A 9466-nucleotide genomic window follows, 5' to 3' on the forward strand; every position below is an offset into this window, starting at 1 on the left:
TCTACCTCTTTCCCGGTTGAATTATGGAGGCTGTGGTGGAAATTATGAATGACAGTTTTGACAGCATTTTAGGTGCAAATGCAGGAGTCTCATCTTCTCGGTACACAGTATGGAGACCCATTCGCAGAAACAGCAAGCTCAGATCCATCGGAAGATATTGAGATGGACGACATGCGTAGCAGCATGCGGTAAGGAGCATTTTTCTATCTTTCAACAGGCTTAATACAAATGCCCTGACGGCCCGTTATTCTGACAACAACTGCCCATTGTTCCGAAGCCCTGTTGCTGCTTTGACATTTTATTTACTGTTGCCATGACGACTAACACATACCACATTAAAAGGGATCATTTTAACACAAACCATAAGCTTTCCATAAACCTAACCAAGTGGTTTTTGTGCCTAAACCAAACGAGACCCTAACAATAGCGTTTTTACAACATAAGCTTTTAACAGTGATGTATAAGGGTTTTGGAAAGCACAAATTATGTTGTCCTGTCATCATATCCGGGACGTAATGTCAGTAAATTCAAGTAAAATACAGACCTGCTTATCCCGTGCAAATGCACCGTAAGAAACACAGACGTGGGGGGGTAATTTACAAATTACCAGACGTCCCCAGGTAATACTAATCCCGTGCGAATAGGGCTTAAGAGTGGGCAGTACTACAGTGTGGGGTTGGAGAACAGATATGGTTTATCTTTGAACTGAATCTTTTGGTGTCCAGTAAACAAGACACATCCATGGTCAGAAACATTTGTGGTCATTGGACCATTCTTAATTAAATATGGACTTTGAAGCAGCACATGGGTTGTCCATGAGAACACAAGTACAGACAAAAACATGGGGTTTGATCTTTATGAGCTTTGTTTAGCTAGTGATGTAGATTGCACCTCAGCTAACTTCTGGAACTTCCTGCTATCACAACAACAAACCTGGAACTTCGCTGTGGTATTGATCAGCAACTTGTGACAGTATAAAACAGTCAACAACACCATCAGCTCCTGTTAGAGCAAATGTTCTGTGACACAGATCAGTAAAAATCTGACATATTTTATTAATGAGTCTGATCTCTATCAACAGAAAAAATGTTGTTTATTTATTTATTTATTTTTCTTCAGTCTGACTGCAGCACACAACTGCCATTAACAAAACCACAAAACACCCACACACACTCAAAGTGTGTGTGACACCCTGCTCATCAGTGTGAGGTTTATTTTTAAGTCTACTTGTGAGGCCAACATGCTCTCAAGAATTTCAGCAGAAAATCATTTCTGTTTGTTTGCTAAAGTGTAAAATGTGTGCATATTTGTGAGAGGTCTACTGCATGTGAAAGTGCAGCCAGTAAAGGCTGTGTGTGAGTGTGACTGTGTGTGTGTGTGTGTGTGTGTGTGTGTGTGTGTGTGTGTGTGTTCGGTGTGCTGTAGGGTGGGACGTTGTGTGAGGTGGTGTGTATGTATTTGTGTCGTAAAAGTAAAAGAGATGTCTGTCATAATATGTACTCAGTTGTGTTTCACACCAAAACAGATTATAAATCATACGAGAGAGAGATTACTGTCCTGACTCGGCCCCGAGAGAAGAGTCAGTGTTTGTCCTCAGTGGAAACACATTTACACAGCGTGACAGCCTACGTCTGCAGATAGCCAAAATAATCAACGTCCTTAAAGGAACACTAAATGAGGCTGGGTAACGAACACTGATCCTTTTTTGGTACTGACTGAAATGTGTCCGTAGCACAGAGTATCGAAAACATCCAAGTGCCAAAAGCTGGCACTGAATGCTTTTCTTCTTCCGTTGATCACATAGATCCTGATTCAAGTACAATTTGTGCCATTTTAGATTTTGTGTTTGGCAGAATTTAATTTGAGAACTTTAGTTTCTTTGAGAAGAATTCTTTTATATCACAGATAGGTATTGAGAGAAAGTATTGTGGTACTGGACACTAAAATTAAGGTATTGTATTGGCACCAGCATGGAAAATTCAAATGAAACCCCATGACACCCCGCAACCATGTAACCTGTGTCTGAATATGCAGATAATATAACCCTTAAATGGGATCAAGTTAAACAATTTACTGACTTATATCACTGACAATCAACTTGTCATCTGATACCCCACCCCTGCAATTATTGTGACAATCAGGTATGACAGGTGAAGATGAACTTGACAAAGGTAAGTAGCTATAGGCAGATTGGGAAATAAAACCTGCTTTAGGCGGCTCACTTCAAAGCTAGAGTGAAGATACTAGTATCATATGAAACTAGACGACTCAATGTCGGCCTTAAGCCAAACAACTATTCAAGCGATTTCACTGTTGCAGGCAGATTTCCAATGTTGAAAAAAAAACTCAGTCTGAGCTGTTTTAAGTCAGACCTTTTCTTGTCTTTATTCATTCATTTCATGTTTATTTGATAGGGACAGATACATATACATAGAGAATTGCACAGCAATTAACCAATGCAGTGTATCACAGCATTTATAGCTACTGCTAATTTCCAATGCCCGTCCCTAGAAGGGCCTTTAAAAAAGAAAACATACAAAACAACATACACATACACAACAACAACAAATACACATATTTACATACAGATACACATCATGCATATTTTATACCTACCCTACCTACCCTTACCTCCCACCCCACCCACCTACCCGCTCCTACACATGACTACATAACTGTTATGTTCCCACAAAATCAAGTCTTGGCTCATGCAAATACTGAAGTTCAATGATGTGAACACTGTCAACGACCAATAGCTGCGCTCTCTCCAGCACCAAACCGGAAGCAGCAAACTGGGTAAAAAAATCAAGGGGACTCAAACAAGTCTTGGTTCTCTTGTACTGTGGAAAAGGAGACGGAACTGGTGAGACTATAGAGTGAACAAGAGTCAGTGTTTAATTTGGCAAGTATCTGATCCACCAAACGGCACTTGTTTTACTGAGAAATCTTAATTTTTAAAATGGTTCACCACTCATTTCCACTGTCTCCTCCCACTCAAACCACCAGGAGCAGGATGTGAAATAAACTCAAAGGAATCTGCAGTAGTTGTATTGCAAAAAATGACCCCGCAAGAGCCTCCGTCTTTGTGAAATATTTCAGTGTGTGACTAAACACTCACATGTCTCCAGATGTGAGAGGGGGTCAGACATTAGACTTTAAAATGTCTTTTCAAAGTCTTCTAGTGTATGGTAGGCATAAGGGATCCATTGTTGTCATGCTACCATGTCATGTGATCTTGTTGAGAAGGGGTTAAATAACGCTCCAAAGTTTGGCTAAATATTGGTGAGTGAAAAAGTGCCATATTACAAAATGGAGGACTTGAATATTTTTGTTTGATGGGGTCCCTGAGCAGTGCACAGATAACCACATTACAGAAACTGGATTTTGAAATTGTGACAGATGAAGAGTGCATTCATTTGTTCATTCATGATTTAATGCCTTGCAGTAATTTCTTGAAACAATGTCTAATTTTACTTTCCTCAAATTATTCATCGGAGGGCATTTTTGTCTCTCCTTGTTTTGTTTTTAAAGGGAAAAGGAGGAACCGAGCTGTCACAATATTGTCTGTGTTTTGAAACAGCTGACTTGACCTTTTGTACTTTGTAATCATTTTATCTATGTACGCAAAACAGAGCATGGCCTGGATGAGTCTTTAACGCTGGATTGGGAAATAGTTATTAGAGACTTCATTCCAGTCACAGAAAGGCTAATGGCCAATTTGAAAGCCGGTGTGGGTGGTGCTGCTGGAGTGGTTGTGGATGTAGGGTCCAGGTAGGAAAATTCTGTCCCCTGTCTGTAACTCTGAATGGCTAAGCTGATCAGATCTGTGGTTCCCAAATTTCTTGGCTTTGGGCCCTTTAAAGCAATGGTAGGGAAATATGCTCAGAGATGCTTTATACCGCCCTCATGTCTGTGCAGCTACAGCTGGTTAGCTTAGCATAAAGACTGGAAACAGGTAGCCTGGCTCTGTCCAAAGATAACATTATTCTCCTACCACCTCCTCTAAAGCTCAGTCACAGAGTGTGGAAGTGAAAGTGAGGTCTGTTTTATGGCCTTGTGGCTGCTCATTGTGCTGATTGTCTCACAGGTGCGGCTGCCATATTAGTGTGACTGTGAGCACCTGGGACTGATGCTGCTCAGCTTCTACCTCAGCTAACGAGGTTCTCTCCATGTGCTGTGGTTTGGTTTCTTTATTCCTCACACATCAGTTCACTTATGACCACATCCTATCTCCTTATTTATCATCTTAACTTGGTTTGTAAATAAAAGGCTTAACGTGAACATTTCTGTCTCGTCTCTGACGTTATTTGCAACAACCTACAAGTCAGCTACCAAGATAAAAACATCTTTAAATTAACTTTGCTGTGTAAAATTATCAGATTCATCACAAAATGGAAGTTTCAATAGCAAAGATAGCTGTTAGAAATTTCACCTTGAGCCACACATTGCTGCTTTGTCAGTAGACTTTAACGTATACATATTACACGCTAGGTATCTTTCTGCGTCTACTGTTGATGTTCCGGGACAGGACGTCAACAAAAGCACATGGTTAGGTTTAAAAGAACATCATGGTATGGCTCTACATTCATATGGGAAGTGAACACCGGGCTCTTGGGTGAAAGTCCAAGGTTTGTTGGATCCATCCTCAACTCCTCCAACTGGCTGTACATACCACCATGAAAGTTAGCTTTTGATGTCGGTGTCTGACGCCGAAATCACTGACAAAGCGGCAGTATTTGATGACTTTGGAATGAAGACAGGCTGGATATGCCAGTATTAAATGGGTTTTAGGCGCATTCTTTAGGGCAGGTCTAAAGGGCATTCAGAATATACGTCTCAGCTGAGGTTTTTACCGCAATTTATGTTTCACAGTTTTTTGTCTGTTTACGGTCAGTTCTGTATATGGTCATGGATACATTGAACACAAGCCATTTGCAAACAGTTTGCAAGGTTGAGTAGAGACACATGCCCAAAAGAAAAGCCAACATTTCTAGTTGGAAGGAGAAACACATCTACTTTTAAACATATTTAAAGACTTGGATTTTTCAAGAAGGTTTTTGCTCGCACGGTCCAAAAAGTCAGCCACCAGTAGGAAACTGAAAAAATCCTAGGATGCAAAATGACAAGCAACTCCAGCCGTTCCACTTTTCTACATTTTGACGTGATAAACAACATGTTAGAATCTGTTAATCGGAGTGTGCACTGCTGCATATAAACGGGCATATTAGTGGAATATCCATTCTCATTAGACATGTAAACAGCTTAGTAGGACTATTGTCTTTTTTGAAATAAGGGCAAAAAAAAACCCTATTTGGTGCATGTACATATAGCCAGTGTGCTTTAAGTTGAATGCAGAGCAAACCTCTTCTTAAACCTCAAACTCCAATCTTGACTCCGACCATAAATCCTGCACCCTCTAAATAAACCAGAATCCTAAACTTCAAATTAAATCTCAACCCTAACTCCTGACCAAACACATTTTAAACCCCAACCCCCCAGAAATAAACACAGACATTGAAACCTCTAACCTAAAGTCTGACCCAACTCCAAACTATAGACCTTAAATCCTCTCCCCAAAACCCATTAACTACTACACTACACTCTAAAGTCCAAAAGAAAGACCTGAAACCTAACCATAAATTGCACCTAGCACAATGCATTCACAAAGAAACATCTTTGAATCTTCAAAGTATAACCTAAGACTTAAAATAATGACTGGTTGGCTTTACATCCATAGTGATCTTAAGAAAAGCACTGAACCTCCATAACAGCACCAGGGGTAATGAGCTGTGGTTGACTTCTGGTCCCTGTGTAGGGTAACATGTGGACAGCAAACACTGAAAGTAATCATCTTTTTCCTAAAATAAAACACATCAGAAAACTACTTAGCCTGCAAATGAACCCTGACTGATAAATTAAACCTTAATTGTGAACCTCAAAAATGAAAAAAGGACCTCTAAATTGTTTGAGTCCTGAAATGGCAACCTGGTCTCACAGAAATTCGTAAAATGACTTCAACCTTTTCACTCCACATTACATGGTGGTGGCATGTTATGTGTTCAGATCAAATGTCAGCAGCACTAGTTCAAGTAAACACAAGAAGTTTGTGCTCTAGAGAAAGGATCAGCGCTCAGTGAAGAACCTCCTAAGCTCTATGATAAACTATTATGGCAAGGCTAAACTATACAGGCCAATGAGCAGTGATAACTAACACATCTTTGGGGTCATCGGGTGGGAACTTTCTTTCACCAGTGTTTCGTCTTGTTGGTCCCACGACACCTAGGCTAGACAGTGATCTCTGGCTTCCCAGAGACACTCCCCTAATGCCAGGTCTCACTGCTCCCTGCACCAACCTAACAACCTTCTTTACCTTACCTATACTACCACAGAGGAGGTAGACCCAGGGAGAGTAGCCTAATTAAGGCTATAACACTCCCCCGCCGGGTTAGGCTGTACAGTCTACCTCCCCAAGACCTTTTACCACATGGCTTTCTCAGCCCAAACAGCATGCAAAACAATACTGATGGAAAGTCAATTAGGATCCTTTTTCATGGTGGACACACAAATCCCCTGTTTTAACGACATCACATAATGGACGGTAGTTAATGTGACAACCCCATAGGTAGTATAAAGAGTGATCAAGTCCACATAGGGAGGAGACCAGGGCAGTGGATGGGTCAAACAAACACAAGACTTCCATCCAGGAGACTGCTTGTGTCCCGTGTGAAACTAAAGTCAAAGTTGACTTCTTTTAACTTTACATATGTCTGTCCTTTGCGTAGTACTGCGTAAATATGTCCCGTACTTGACAAACATAGTTATTTTAACTGAAAACAATATTTTTCTAATCCTAACCAAGTGGTCTTGGTGCCTAAACTGAACTGTGCTGAGGTTTGGGCAATTTCATGTGTTTCTAAAAGATAAGGTGGAGAAATTCTCAAGGCCCCTGAAGTTAGACAGCTGTCAAATTAGCACGGGAATCTGTAGATGTGTACTGATGTATTGTGATGTCTAGAACAGTGGTTCCCAACTCATCCAGCCATGGGGTCCAGATTTCTCCTTAGCCATCAATTCAAGGTCACACAGTTTAATACATTCTGCATCATACTTGCGTTTGGCCATGTCATCAAGCTAGTGTTCTGTCCCTGCCAGGTAGCTGTCCATTATCTACTCACTCTACAGCAAGAAACTGCACCTCAAAATAGAAACTCTGTGCCAGAAATTCACTGTACTTAAAAATAAAGTGGGTTTGTGAATGACTTGCGGTCCATTCAGAATACACCTGCGACCCACCAGTGGGGAACCACTGCTCTGGAACATGATGGACCTTTAAACATTACAACTGGGAAATATTAAAGGACCATTTTGAGGTACTTAACTTGAGTATTTCCATTTTATATGACTTTATATTTCTGCTTTTCTACAGTTCAGAGAGAAATATTGCCTCACACTTTCCTATCGCCCAACTTTATCTAATTGACAGTTGGAGTCACCAGTTACCTTGAAGATCAACAGTTTACATACAAAGCATGAGATCATTTTGTGGAATATGACTTGATATTGAGCTCAATCAGCTGCAACATTAAAATGCTGCTTATGTTTTGAATTATCCATAAATACTAGTACAGTAACATCACATAATGATAATATAACCCTTAGAACTTTTACATTTCATACTTAATCTACATGTTATAAATAATATTTCAGTATGGAGGGCCATTCCCACTAACGTGATGAAAAAACAGATCCTGTAAGTCACTGTTATGACGAACCTTCTCGAATGATGACTTCATTTTTCATTATTTTAGATAAGTCATCATTTAGCGATATAAAAGCTTCTCTTTATTCTGAGACACTAACTCATTATTTAGAGAGATTCTCTGATTATAATAACGGGATCTTGTCTCGTCATCACACCGGCAGGAACTGGCTTCCATAACTCTGTACTTCTACTTCGGTTCAGGTCAAAGTTTAACTCGTAATGACGTATACTGTTGCATTACTATTTTTACTTAAGTAAAAGACTGAGATACGTAAATGTACGAAGTGAATCTCAGTGTGTCACCGTGAGAAATTGACCTGATGATGTCTCTCTGCTCCTGTGAGGACGTCAAACGTACATGTGATGGATTTAATGTGATACAGAGCACTACGCCCCAGATAATTAGATTTCCAGTATCAAACTATTCTCTGTGGACTGCAACAGACTGCTCAGCCTTGCGCGGCTGTGACACACACTCACACACACACAGAGCCACACACAACCACAGGAAGTTACTCAAGCTGGCTGTAATCTCATTCAGATGCTCTGTTCGCTTTCTGCGTGCATGTGTGTGTGTGTGTGTGTGTGTGTGAGAGAGAGAGAGAGAGAGAGAGAGGGCAATAGTAAGAACAGAGGACAGTTTTAAGTACCTGCTCGCCCTCTAGTGGTGGACAGATCTAACAGCTGGAAATTTCAAATTACTGAAGAAATGAATGTTTTATGAAGGAGAAACTAATTACAGAACACATATTATTTCACAATTACATCACATGTAATTTATTTAAGAAAACAAGTTTTCACTCATGTGTTTTTTAGATTTCCTGTTTGTATGATTTGATTTGGAAGGAAAGAGAAATGTATCTGCTTTTGTATTTAGACAAAGGGTCAGAGGTCAGTAAGGATCCACAGCTGAACTCTGGAGTTCATAATTTTGCTCAAGGGCACTTTGGCCAGCCTTTGTTGTTTTGTTCAGAAATAAAGTCTGTGGAAATAAAAGATTAGTGAGTGAAGCAGCCAAAACAAGATCTTGAAAAACGATTGTACCAAAAATAAACAACATTGGCACTGAATCAAAAGAGACATGATGGCAGTGAACAGCGTCAGGCTCTAGTGTGACATACTCACCGGCCACTTTATTAGGTACACCTTGCTAGTACAGGGATAGACTCCCTATTGCTTTCAAAACCGCCTTAATTCTTTGTGGCATAGATTCCACAAGGTGCTGGAAACATTCACCAGAGGTTCTGGTCCATATTGACATGATGCAGTTGCTGCCGATTTGCCCATGATGAGAATCTCCCGTTCCACCACATCCCAAAGGTGCTCTATTGGACTGAGATCTGGTGACTGTGGAGGCCAATGGAGTACAGTGCACTCATTGTCATGTTCAAGAAACTAGTCTGAGATGATTTGAGCTTTGTGACATGGTGCGTTATCCTGCTGGAAGTAGCCATCAGAAGATGGGTACACTGTGGTCATAAAGGGATGGCCACGATCAGCAACAATACTCAGGTAGGCTGTGGTGTTTAAACCATGCTCAGTTGGTACTAAGAAAATCTCCCCCACACCATTACACCACCACCACCGGCCAATTTGCGGACACTTTCCACTGCTTGTTTTAGAGTTAGCTGCTAACTACTATCAGCTACATTTGAAATCTCTGGCTCACAAGCATAACACATCGTCCAAACATCACACCTGTGC

The sequence above is a fragment of the Epinephelus moara genome, chromosome 24 (genome assembly GCF_006386435.1).
Source record: "Epinephelus moara isolate mb chromosome 24, YSFRI_EMoa_1.0, whole genome shotgun sequence".
Lineage (NCBI taxonomy): Eukaryota > Metazoa > Chordata > Actinopteri > Perciformes > Serranidae > Epinephelus > Epinephelus moara.